The sequence below is a fragment of the Leopardus geoffroyi genome, chromosome X, assembly GCF_018350155.1.
Source record: "Leopardus geoffroyi isolate Oge1 chromosome X, O.geoffroyi_Oge1_pat1.0, whole genome shotgun sequence".
In the NCBI taxonomy this organism is placed as follows: domain Eukaryota; kingdom Metazoa; phylum Chordata; class Mammalia; order Carnivora; family Felidae; genus Leopardus; species Leopardus geoffroyi.
Window position 1 is genome coordinate 124,217,464 of NC_059343.1, and position 13,637 is coordinate 124,231,100.

At 41.3% G+C, this 13,637-nt stretch overlaps 1 protein-coding gene and 1 non-coding gene across 4 annotated transcripts in view; one reads left to right on the forward strand and one right to left on the reverse strand.

Moving 5' to 3' along the window:
• Positions 1-13,637, forward strand: part of MTM1 (myotubularin 1) — a 98,090-nt gene that overhangs the window by 6,813 nt on the left and 77,640 nt on the right. The window contains exon 1 of one of the 3 annotated variants that reach the window (XM_045473048.1): positions 11,030-11,087. The exons of the other annotated variants lie outside the window; for them this stretch is intronic. The gene's annotated coding sequence lies outside the window, so the exon portion shown is untranslated. Of the gene's footprint in view, positions 1-11,029; positions 11,088-13,637 lie in introns of those variants that run through there. 3 annotated transcript variants of the gene reach the window in all.
• LOC123595496 lies at positions 2,285-2,390 on the reverse strand. Its single transcript, XR_006711198.1, has one exon. It is a non-coding gene; the product is annotated as a U6 spliceosomal RNA (small nuclear RNA).

A 13,637-nucleotide genomic window follows, 5' to 3' on the forward strand; every position in this document is an offset into this window, starting at 1 on the left:
CCTGGGAACTTTAACGACCTGCTGCCCAGGCCCCACCCACAGATGTTCAGATGTACTTAATCAAACATAGGCTTTAAAAAAAAAAAGTTTATTTTGAGAGAGAGAGAGAGAGAATGAATGGGAGAAAGCAGAGAGAGAGGGAGAGAATCCCAAGCAGGCTCTGCTGCCAGCACACAGCCTGACCTGGGGCTTGATTTTATGAACCACGAGATCATGACCTGAGCTGAGATCAAGAGTCGTTGGCTTAATCGACTGAGCCACCCAGCCCCCCGCCCCGAGACATGCATTGCTCGGCGTGCAGGTCGGCTTGAGAGCAGCTGCTATGGGAGTGTGTCTCTGGCACACTGAGCGTGCTTAGAATCACCTGCACTTCGGGCTGGGACGCAGATCTGACTCAGTGGGTCTGGCGGGTCGGGAGAGCCGGCTTCAGTTGATGCTGCACCTCTGTGGCTCTGTCCCCGGCTCTTTGACATTAGGTAGCCGGCCACCTGACAAACACCTGAGGGCGTTTCCCAAACTACAAGTTCACTGGCAACAAGCCTGGAGTTTCTGATTCGGTGGGTTTGGGGTGGGGCCCAGGAACTGTATTTGAGAAGGCATGATGATTTCCACACTCCACCATAAAGTGTTTAGTTTACGTTTTATGTAGGCACACTTCTAGCGCACCTTTGTTTTGGGCTATGTGGATGTTGACTGTTATCAAACCCCTTTTCTGCCTTTACAGAGCTATGTGATTTTCCTCTTGAAACCTGTTAAGGTGATGGGGGTATTTTAAAGGATTGCCTAATATAATGTAGCATTAACCAGTTTGCCTGCTGGCGTGAAACCATGTTTCTTTCTGCTGGATTGGATTGGTTAATATTTTCTTCAGGATTTTGACATCTGTATTTGAGAGGGAGATTTTGCTTTCCTGTACTTGATCTAGTATCGCTTTGCTAGCCTTGTAAAGTGAGTGAGAGTATTACCTTTTTCTGTTCTCTGGAACTTTGTGTGAGATTGGAGTTATGTGTTTCTTTTTCTTTTTCTATTTTTTTTTTTTAAGAGAGAGAGAGAAATCTTAACATGCTCCACGTGTGGAGCCTGACTCAAGGCTTGATCCCACGATCATGACCTGAGTCGAAATCAAGAGCCGGATGCTCAACTGACTGAGCCACCCAGGTGCCACCGTTTCTCCAGTGTTTGGTAGAATTTACCCCTAGAACCACCTGGGCCTGGTATATTTGGAGCGGGAAGATTTAAAAAAAAATTTTTTTTAATGTTTATTTATTTAAAAAAAAATTTTTTTTTAACGTTTATTTATTTTTGAGACAGAGAGAGACAGAGCATGAACGGGGGAGGGTCAGAGAGAGAGGGAGACACAGAATCTGAAACAGGCTCCAGGCTCTGAGCGGTCAGCACAGAGCCCGACGCGGGGCTCAAACTCACGGAGTGTGAGATCGTGACCTGAGCCGAAGTCGGCCGCCCAACCGACTGAGCCACCCAGGAGCCCCATATTTTTGAGAGAGAGAGAGCAAGTGTGTGAAGCAAGGGTCAGAAAGAGAGAGAGAGAGACAGAGATTCCCCCCAAGCAGGCTCCGCACTTTCAGCTCAAAGCAAGATGTGGGGTTCAACCCCACGAACTGTGAAATCATGACTGAGCCAAAGTCAGATGCTCAACTGACTAAGCCCCTGGAGTGGGAAGATATTAAACTGCCAGTTAATATATGCCATTTCTGTGGTTATGTCTGTCTTTTCACTCTTAAATCTTTTTTTTTTCCTTTGGTTTATTTATATTTTGAGAGAGAAAAGTGTGAGTCAGGGAGGGACACGGTGGGGTGAGGGGTTGGAGAGAGAGAGAGAAAAAATCCCACACAAGCTCTGTGCTGTGAGCGCAGAGCCTGATGTGAGGCTCAAACCCACAAACTGTGAGATCATGACCTGAGCTGAAGTCAGACGCTTAACTGACTGAGCTACCCAGGTGCCCACATTCTTAAGTTTTAATATTGTTTGTGCCTTCTCTCTTTTTTTCTTAGTCTTACCACAGGTTTGTCAGTTGTGGTTATGTAGTATGATGTTTGTTAGGATGTAGAAATGAATGAACATAATGACATTCCCCAGTTTCTTTCTGATTAATTTTTAATGAGTAAAAACTTTATATCATTTTAAAGTCAAATTTACATCAGAGTTTATTCCAAAAAGCCTTACTTACATCCCTGTCTCTTGCTGGACATGCTGTTTCTATCCCCCATCTCAGGTAATCGATATTATAGTTTTTAGTTTCTTTTTCTGTTTCTTTCTTTTTTTTTCTTTTATGAAATGCTTCACGAATTTGTGTATCATCCTGTGCAGGGGCCATGCTAATCTTCTCTGTATCATTCCAAGTTTAGTTTATGTGCTGCCAAAGCGAGCATTCTTCTGTTCCTTTCACAAATTTGAGCAAGTGCGTGCACACACATATTTGCATTTCCCCTCTCACACCCAAAAAGCATACTGTGTACACTATTCAGCCTCTTGTTTTTGTCACTTAAAATATATCCTGGACATCACTCTTTTCTTCGTTTTGTCTTCTGTTTGGACTTATTCTGTGGTTTGGATATTTCAAAACATAGAATTTTTATTTAGTTCTAGTATATTCTAATTTCCATTGTGATTATTTCATTCACCTGTGAGTTTAGAAGTGTCTTTTTAAATTTACAAATACATTTAAAAAATGTTTATTTATTTTTGAGAGAGAGAGAGAGAGAGAGACCAAGCAGGGGAGGGGCAGAGAGTGAGTGGGACAGAATATCTGACGTGAGCTCTAAGCTGAGAGCAGAGAGCCCAATGTAGGGCTTGAACTCACGAAATGCGAGATCATGAACTGAGCCAAAGTTGGATGCTTAATTGACTGAGCCACCTAGGCACCCCTACAAGTACATTTTTTTAGGTATTTTTAAAAACTGATTTCTAACTAAACTGTATTATGGTCAGAGATTGTGACCTGAATACTAGTAGTTCTTTGAGATGTGTTGAGGGTAGGTTTATACAGTATTTTGTGGTTGGCTTCTTTGTCTTAGCATAATGTTTTCAAATTAATTCATGTTGTCTCAGGTATCCATAGTTGGTGACTTTCTGTTGTTGAGCAGTGTTCCACAGTGATTTGTTTATTCACTAGTTGATGAACATTTGAGTTGACTTAAGTTTTTGGCCATTATGAATAAAGCTGCTATGAACATTTGCTTATGAGTCTTTGTGTGGACTCGATGTTTTCATTTGTGTAAATACTTAGGTGTGGCATTGCTGGGCAGTATGCTTAGTGTATGTTTAACTTTACAAGAAACCGACCAACTATTTACCAAAGTGCTTGTGCCAATTTGCATTCCCGCTGGCAAAGCGAAGCATGACAGTTCTGCTTGGGCCATATCCTCATCATCCTGTTATTGTCCATCTGGTTAAATTGTAGCCATTCTAGTGGCTGTGTAATGGTAGCTCACTGTGGTTTTAATTTGCATATTCCTGATGTCTAACGATGGTGAGTGTTTCTTCATGGGCTTATTGGCCATTTGTACATCTTCTTTGGTGGAGTGTCTGCTCAAATCTTTTGCCTGTTTATTATTGGATTGTCTGTCTTGTTAAATTATAAGACTTCTTTATATATTTTGGATACAAGACCTTTATGAGATATGTGATTTGCAAGTACTTTCTCCCAGTCTGTAGCTTACCCTTTCAATTTCTTAATTGTGCCTTTGAAAGAGCAGTGGTTTTAATTTTGATGAAGTCAGGTTTATCTTTTTTTTTTTTCCTTACAGTTTATGTTTTTGTGTTCTAAGAAATCTTTGCCTAACCTAAGTTCACAAAAGCTTTCTCCTGTGTCTCCCACTAGGACTTGTAGTTTTAGCTCTTACGTTTAGATCTTTTGTGTCCGTCCCCTCTCCTCCCGAGGGTTCATATCCTGTGTAACCCCTTTCCCTTGAGTTTACAGCCTTGTGAGACCTTGAGGAGAGAATCCAGGTAAGTTGTACCCAGACTCCTGACCCATGACCCACGGAAACTGCAAGATAATTGTGTGTTGTTTACAGCTACTGAGTTTGTTATGTAGCAATATAAAACTAATACTTCTTCATTTCAAGTTGTTTTGTATATTGTGTGAAGGGTCCAGACTCACTTATTTTTCCATATGGATATCAAATTATTCCAGCATCATTGGTGGAAAAGACTATCCTTTCCTATTGAACTACCTTGCTACCTTTGTTGGAAATCAATTGACCATTGCTGGGACCTCCAAAAGATGAGTCTAATTCTGAAGTCAATCTTTGGCAATCTCTTTGCACACTTCTCTATTACTGCAAACTGCCTGTTGGGCAGGCAAACTTAGTCTTGCTAGTATCACACTGTCTTGATTACTGAGGCATTTTTAGTAAGTCTGTAAATTGGACAGTGGAGATACTCCAACTTATTTTTTCCCTCTTCAAGGTGGTTTTGGCTATTCTCGGTCCTTTGCCTTTCCATATAAATTTCAGACTCGTCTTGTCAGTTTCTTTTTTTTTTTTTTTAATTTTTTTTTTTCAACGTTTATTTATTTTGGGGACAGAGAGAGACAGAGCACGAACGGGGGAGGGGCAGAGAGAGAGAGGGAGACACAGAATCGGAAACAGGCTCCAGGCTCTGAGCCATCAGCCCAGAGCCTGACGCGGGGCTCGAACTCACAGACCGCGAGATCGTGACCTGGCTGAAGTCAGACGCTTAACCGACTCTGCCACCCAGGCGCCCCTCGTCTTGTCAGTTTCTACAACAAAGCCCATTGAGATTTGACAGGGATGGCATCGAATCTCTAGATCAACATTAATATCATAAGAATATTGAGCCTTCTGGTCCTTGAGCATGATATGTATCTCCATGTATTTAGGTTTCTTTAATTTATCTCAGCAGTGTTTTATAGTTTCCCTTGCATGAATCTTGTACACATTTTATTAAATGTGACCCTAAAGAGTTCATTTTTTATATTATGCACATAATATTTTTACACTTTAATGTCCATTTGTTCATTGCTAGCAATACAAATACAATTAATTTTTATTTTGACCTGTATATCCTGCAACCTTACTAAATTTACTTACCAGTTCTAATAGTTTTTCTATGGCGTTCTTAGGATTTTTTGCATATATGATCATGTCTGGAAATACAGTTTTACTTCTTCCAACATGTTCTGCGTTTCATTTCTTGCCTTATTAAACTTGCTAGGATCTCTAAGAGCTATGGAATATGCAGGCAGCAAGAGCAACTGTCCTTGCCTTCTTCCCATACTTAGTGGGAAAGCGTTCCATCTTTCATCATTAAGTATGATATCAGCTATAGTTCCCCACCCACCCCCCCCCCCCCCCCCGCAGGTGCCCTTGACTATTCCTAGTTTGCTGAGGTTTTTTTTTTTTTTTTTTTTTTTTTTTTTTTTAACGATGATTAGATGTTGAATGGTGTGGGTAGAAGCCATGTCTCAGGTACAATCTTTAGGAACCTAGTATACCTCATGAATAGCCTTGTTGACGCTACATATCACTGCATTCCTATCCATCACCAACCACCACTATCCAGCTTTTCCTCCTAGTGTTGGTAACAGAATTTCTATCTGGAGTGTGGAGAGTTTTTTATTCTTCTATGGAGCATCATATATTGCTCCTTCACAAACCATGGAAATTCTCTGCCACATTCATCTTCTCTTTCTTTGCCATCCTTTTGACACTGGTTTGGGTTCTTCTTCATCTCTTTGCCCTTTTTATTTCTGCCTTTTTCCTGAGATTATTTTCTCACATGTATGAAAGCATTCTCCCTGCTGATAGTGTCAAGTTTTAGAAGTGTGTGTGTTCACGTGTTCAGCCCTTTGCCTTCTCATAGAGCTAGGCTGGTTGGCCAGCGTGTTTAGGACTCTTAGCTGTACTCCGGCAGTCAGTCCTAATTACAGTGGGTCACTGCAAGCCTTTCTCTTTCTGAGTCTCCAAAGCATATGGCGATGCCAATCTTTGGACGACCCTTTGGACACTCCTTTCAACTGCTGGCAGACTGCCTGTGGGGCAGGCTAACTAGTCCTGCTGCTGGTCTCTGCTAACCTCCAAGGTCAACCTGCTCTTGTAAATTAGGACTAATAAAGATTCATCAGGCCCGGCATTGGCAGCGGTTGGCAACATTTGCAAACCTCACTGCTTTCTCCTTCTGGCCCATGTAGAGAAGGGACAGGAAACTCCAAAACTGCCCAGCTCATGTTTGGAACTCTTGTTTCGAATTGCATTCAGGCACCTTAAAAAAAAAAAAATATCCTCAATGGTGTCAAATCCTTGAGTGAGGACTTAAAATTCAGCTTTAGACCAAAATAATTTTGAGGCTCATCTATTAGAGCAAGTGGGCACCCGTATTGTGGGGAGCATTGGTATTCACTGAAAAACTGAGATATGGTAAAATTTATGGGATGATGTCTTATGTAGCTCTAAAAACTCTAAAGGCAGTTTCAAAAGAATAGGAAGAATACTTTGGTTGGCGGTAGTGTTACTGGACAAAGTGCACACCACCAAAATGGACTGCTTTGAAGAACTCCTCTAGCCAAGTATGTTCTGTTAGGCATCTTAACAGAGGCCTCCTTACATCACACTTGCACCTCATGGGATATTTATTCTATTTCTATCCACCAATAATGAAGTTTTCCCATCTTTCTGATATAGTTTGCAAAGACTCTTCCATGATACAAAGTAATCTTACAGTGGGCGGACAAGAAGGAATGTACTGGTTCCTTGCCTCCCAGACGTGGATTTGGGGAGAAGAGGCACTATTTGTTTACTTGTCTGTGAAATGAAGGCTAGAGTTCCTGTTTGTGACCATCCGATTTTATCACATAGAGATGGAATTCCAAAAAAACCTTTTTTGTTCAGCTGTGTAAGCATGAGGCATTCCTCATTTTTCATTTGATCATCTACTAGAGCGACAAATATCTGTTAGTGCACAAGAGGGTCCTACTGACTGGGTTTGAATTCCGATTTTGACGGTTCTTCGTGGACACATTGTTTAACCTTTCTGCTCTTTGGGGTTGTGTGTTTTCGTATGAGTATAGTCCTAGCAGTTGCCTTATAAGGTTGTTGGGGGGGTGGGGTGGGGATTGAATGAGTTCATCTTGCTTAGGAGAATGCTTGGTACATAGTGGAGGGTCAGTAAAATGAAGCCATGCTCATTACCCATGAGTACATGTTCTCTTTTGTTTTTTTTTTTAACTATACAGTATCACTTGTATGATTATCTTTATTACTGTTTAACTTCTACCTATTTGTTGTCTTTATTGCCAGTTAACTTATATTTGTTCATCTCCCCAACTCAGTTGCTAGTTCCTTGAAGACCCATCTCAGTTTCTTTTTAGAATTTCACGCCGTGGTCCAGATTAGTTGTCCAGTGTAGATTTATTGACTGATTTTGGATCTCTTTGGAAATAGGCTTAAATAAAATTATGGAAAGAGCCTAAATGTCCATCAACTGTTGAATGGATAAAGAAATTGTGGTTTGTATACACAGTGGAATACTACGTGGCAATGAGAAAGAATGAAATACGGCCTTTTGTAGCAACGTGGATGGAACTGGAGAGTGTTATGCTAAGTGAAATAAGTCATACAGAGAAAGACAGATACCATATGTTTTCACTCTTACGTGGATCCTGAGAAACTTAACAGAAGATCATGGGGGTGGGGAAGGAAAAAAAAAAGGTTAGAGAGGGAGGGAGCCAAAACATAAGAGACTCTTAAAAACTGAGAACAAACTGAGTGTTGATGGGGGGGGTGGGAGGGATGAGAGGGTGGGTGATGGGCATTGAGGAGAGCACCTGTTGGGATGAGCACTGGGTATTGTATGGAAACCAATTTGACAATAAATTTCATATTAAAAAAAAGAGGCTTAAATAATTACATATGCTGAGCAAGGAGTGTCTCAGAAATGATTGGCTTGGTGTCATTTCATTATTTCTTCTCAGAAGCTATATTAATATTTTAGTGCTGGTTAATTTAATCAGTGTTCAGTGAATGCTTATGGATGGATTGACAAACTAAATTGTTCTGAATGCAACCATATGTTGACATGATCATTTTGTAGGTTGTTAATTTCTTCAGCTAACCTCTTGCCTGTTACCTGTTGGGTTTTGCCCCCCAAAAAGATATGCTGGTAGGCCTAGCCCCCAGTGCCTCATAATGAGACCTTACTTTGAAATAGGGTCATCCTAGATGTAACTAGTTGAGATTGTACTGGAGTAGGGTGGGCCCTTAATCCAATACAACCAATATCCTTAGAAGAGAGGAGAACACTGCACTAAGACACAGACACATAGGGGCAGCTCTATGTGACCGAGCTTGGAGTGGTACAGGTACAAGCTGAGGACTGCCAAAGACTGCCAGCCACCGCCAGAAGCTGGGAAGAGGCAAGGAAGGCCCCTCCCCCAGTGCCTTCAGAGAAGCATGGCCCTGCACATACTGTGTTTTCAGGCTCCTAGCCTCCAGAACTGGAAGGGAAGAAATTTCTCTTGTAGGCTATCCAGTTTGTGGTACTTCGCTAGAGTAGCCCCAGGAAACTCAGACAGCTATCCGTTATTTTGCCTTTTCCCTCCTTGCTGCTCGAATTAGAGTGTTGAGTACCCGGAGATTTCATCTCAAAGGGCTGATTTGCCTCTATTTTCACCGATTATCCATCTCTGGCCTCTAATCCTCTCTCTGTTTTTCTAGAAACTGCACATCTGCTTTTCAGTTCCTTTCTGTTCCTCCCCCTTCCCCACCAATTCCAGTTGGAGGAATCTTTGTCAGGAATGCCATTCTGAGAAGGTCCTTGGAAAGTAAGGAGATGTTCTGGACTGGCGCCTTCGTTGCTACCCTAGTGGTGACTGTTCCATGAGTTTACTCTTCCTTTCAACAACTACTATCTTAATGTTTGCCTAAGAAAGTACTTTTCACTTATAAATTTCAAATGGACTTTTTGCAGTAGTTTCTCACAGGGTAAGATAGTTTGACAAAATGCAGTTTTATCATAGAGCGCATCAGCTGGGTTCATGAGTTTGGGAACTGGCAGGTGGATGGGGAACTTGATCTTGTTCCTATTTTAAAACTCTGTTTACTAGCAGTTATTTGATGGTTACAAAATCCATTGGTGGATTTAATGATTTGTTTAAATGTATGTAATATTACTAGGTAGCCTTTTAGCATCAGAAAAGTTAACCTGATGGTAGCTGACTTTTTGAAGGGTTTATGTAGCATACCAATTTCAATTCAGGGAGCATTGCTAGGGTTACCTTGTTCCATGGCCACAGCTCATGCCACTGAAGCCAATCAGCTGCCTTGAAGATGTGCCATTTGTCACGAGGGGACCGTGTAATAGGGTGAGTGGATCAGCTCAAATCCATCACTAACTGCTGGAAAAAAATGATTCAAAAAGCATTCGACACCGGATCTGAATTACATTGCTTGTAGCCAGAGGTCCTTGCAGCATTTAAAGAAATAGAAGTAAGTGTATTGTGATCTCTAAAATGAATAGTAAATATCAAAGGGCTACAAAGAATGAGTTTCTAAATGAAATAGATAACATTTTATTTTTATTATTAGTTTTTAAGATTTTATTTTTAAGTAATCTCTACACCCAATGTGGGGCTCGAACTTACAAACCAGAGAGTTACGTGCTTTACCTACTGAGCCAGCCAGGCACCCCTGTTTAACATTTTATAATTTCCAAAGAAGAATCATCAAAACGAAGCCCCTGGAGCTCTGAGATTTGATGTGGCTGAGACAAATTGAGCTGTGGTGCATACGTGTTGTGTGTGTCTATTTGGACAATAAGCCACTTGCTTTGATGGGTGGGCACTGTTGCAGAATAAACACAATTAGATTTACTAGAAACATCTAGCATATTTCTACATCCTTGATCCAGAATAGAAGGTGATGAGGCAAGGTCCCCATGTTAGGGATCCTGTGGAAAGTTAACCTGGGCCAGGAGTCCAGTGTTTTGGTTTTGTCTCTCTCTCTCTTTTAATGTAAGTATGCATGCTTTAAGGCTATTCAGAGCCTTGCCAAGATGAGATGGGTCATCTTACAAGGTGTGTATGCAGAGTGCATAGGCAGTGTTAGACATCATATATTTTATGGAAAATCCAGCCAAGTGTATTAGCACCAGCTTGCGGAATGACTTAGAGTTCATCAAAGCATCTCTGTAGGAGGAGGAACTTGGTATTTGAGTGCCTCTGTTTTGCCATCTGCTGTGGTAGTATCATGCCCATTTCACAGACTGGGAACTGTAGTTTGTCCAACAGTGCAGAGCTGTTATTATTAATCAAGTGACAACATTGGGGTTTGAAACACAAGCTGGTCTGAGTACAGAACCCCTTTTTTTCAACTGTAGCACCCGGTTTTGCAGCTGGTCATAGTGCATTTTTATAAGGTATAAGCTACAAATTGGGAGTAACAGCTTCTATTTTAGCTTAAAAGGACATGATTGTCATTGGGGTGAAGAAAGTTCGTTTGGAAATCATTTATTTTAATAGTTTAAGGCAGAAGGGTGACAGCTTGTTTTTGTAAATAAAATCTTACTGGAATACAGGCACACCCGTTCATTTCTGTATAGACTTTTACTGTTTGTTTTTTTTTTTTTTTTTTTAAGTAACCTCAACACCCAACGTCGGGCTTGAACTCACGCCTCCAGATCAAGAGTCGCATGCTCTACTGACTTTGCCAGTGAGGCGAACCTGCCTTTTGCTGTTTTAGTGCTACAACACACAGTTTAGTAGCTGCAACAGAGTCCGTATTGCCCACAAAGCCTAAAATATTTACTGTCTGTCCCTTTGTAGAAAAAGTTTGCCAACCCCTGTGCAAAGGAAGATGTATAAAAATGAAACTCCTAGTTTTACGGACCATCATTTGTTTCCCTGTGGGTTGAGCACATATGGAACTTGAATTGATGGTGTACCTGGTCTCAAATTGGCTAGGATACAAACATTTCTCTTTTGTACAGAGTGGTTTCTCAAGGCATCATTTTTATTTTCTTGCCTCCTAGGTGGTCTACAGTGAGAGGAACTTCAATGCAAAAATCAGAAGAAGTTAATTTAGTAAATCCTGTGTTTACAGGCACTCCGGGTACCTAATGGAATGCTTGAGTGGTTCTCATTGGGGGTGACACTCCCTCTAGAGGTCAAATTGGAAATGGGGGGGTGTTTTTATTTTCAGTGTAATGTGTTGAAAAATACATTATTTAACAAAATTTTTAAAAGAAAAATACATTATTATAAATCACTGTCCTTTTGTTTCTCCTTTACACTGAAGTTGAGGCACTATATTGATTATTTTTTGAAATTGTGTTTAGATTGGTAGTATCTATGATTTTCATTTCAGGCTAGCAAAGGGCCTTTGCAGGAATTTGCTTTAATAACAAAGAGAGGATTGGATCTAGTGGTATTGAGCACCACTGCCCTAAGTATTTGGCCTTTTTTTCCAAAGCAGACTTCCAAGTAAAGAGAGTGCCTTCAGAAAGACTTGGAATTCTGGACCCAGAGGCTGCTTACGCACAGCTTCTTGCTCACTGGCAGGCTTTAGAAGTGGGTTTTCAGACTGGGTAGCTTTCCACAGCTTTCAAGGAGCCTCCAGAGAAAGACTATCTTTACACTTCATTTACACGTCAACACAGAGTACGAAAGCACATTGAGTAAAATCCAAAGAGAAGGCCCGTATGCACTTTGTCACTGTACATGGAAAGTTTGCATGGACCACTAATTGAGGGCCATTGATCTCCAATCACGTGACCATGGGAGTTAGAACTCCTCTTGGAGTTTAGATTTTGCTTGCAAAGGCCCTGTGAGGTGGAGGTCAAAACTATTTTCTAATTCTGTTAGATTTTTTTAATGTTTGTTTATTTTTGGAGGAGAGAGACAGAGCCAGAGTGTGAGTGGGGGAGGGGCAGAGAGAGAGGGAGAGACAGAATCCAAAGCAGGCTCCGGGCTCTGAGCTGTCAGCACAGAGCCCGATGCAGGGCTCAGACTCATGAGCTGTGAGATCATGAGTTCAGCCTGAGCTGAAGTCGGACGCTTAACCAACTGAGCCTCCCAGGCGCCCCTGTTTTTAGATTTTTAAAAAAATCTATTTATTTATTTGTGGAATATTTATTTGTGGAATCTATTTATTTGTGGAATCCTGTTTTTCATATGCAACAGAGAGGGCAGCAGATCCTTAGTCTGGAAGCAGGGTCTGGTGGAAGAGGTTTCTGTACCTGAATTGGAAGTATGTCTCACAGGAAAAGTGTCTAGCATGGGCTGGTAGGGCTCCAGTTCTTTGTGGTGCAAGCTGCTTCAGAGCAGCATAAGTTAATGTTGCCCTTCCACTGCCCAGAGTCATCCGCCTTGAATATCCTGATGAGCCAACCGTTGGTTCTACCGTTTTCTTAAGTTTGTGTCGATTTCTGGCTTAAATGGAATATTGGGTGAATGACGGTTCGGTTCTTTGGCTAAGTCTTTATTGCCCAGGTCATTTATAGGGGTGGCTTGTATTCTCGTGGGGGAAGGCAGACACCAACAACAGATTATGTGAAAGGTGGTAAGTGGTAGGGAGAATAGACTGATAGAGGCAGAGAAGAGGGGGAGACAGGCGGAGAGGGGGAAGAGAGGTGAGAGAGACAGGGTAGGGGGACGGAGAGAGTGACACCATGAGTTTAGTTGTCTTGAATTTGTGAAGAGGGACTCAGTTAAGGCCGTGTTGTGACTTTTACATTTGATGTATTAAATAATGCCTCCTTTATGTAGCTTTATGTGAAGGGGTTAGGGGGCCCCAGATTGCTTGCCTAGATGAGTTGAGTCTTAACTACTTCTTAGTCTCAAACTCCTTTTCTGCTGAGATTGGCACCGGTGACACCCAACCTGGTTTCTTTCAAAATAGGGACCACTTAGAAGCGCTTTTCTCTGAGTGGAAAGGACACTGCAGTGTTAGTCCAGAGGCCTAGGTCCTGCCACTGACACACGCCCTCGAGGCTCTTCTGGACATCTTCTCTGTCCTCAGAGAGGATTGGGCTGAATGTATGACAAAAGTTGTTTTCAGGATCAAAAGTGAGAGATGCCCACCTCTGGTTAGATTCCTGTAGAGTGTGTGTGTGTGTGTGTGTGTGTGTGTGTGTGTGTGTGTGTGTAGATATAGATGTAAATAGATACAGGGATTAAGCTTCATTTTTTACTTTAAAGCCAGGGTAGCCCAAATTTAATGTTTTTTTTTTTTTTTTTTTTTTAATAAAAAGGAGTGAAACTCAATCTTTAGGTGTCTGGGACAAAATATAACCAAAAGGGTATTTTCATGTACTTTTTAAAGAAAAGCTTTATAAATAACTAGGTCACCGCCGGCCATGCATTATCCCTGTGTTAGTTAACTTTCTAGCTAGTATTTACAGGGTCAGGACTAATTTGTAGCATACTTTTTTGTGATGTCAGCATTCAAGAAGTATCCTTTCATAATTGAAAAAATGGTAATAATTTGTTAATGTATATACTAGAACATTCTTCTGAGCCTGTTGTATGTATTCGTTCATTCATTTTGCCCATCTATGCTGCAAAAAAAAAAAAAAATAGAGATCATAGCAGCCAAAGTCCTGAGAAGTTAAGTAACCCGCCCCACGTCAGTGAGTTGCAGAATCAGGATTTGAATGGAGTT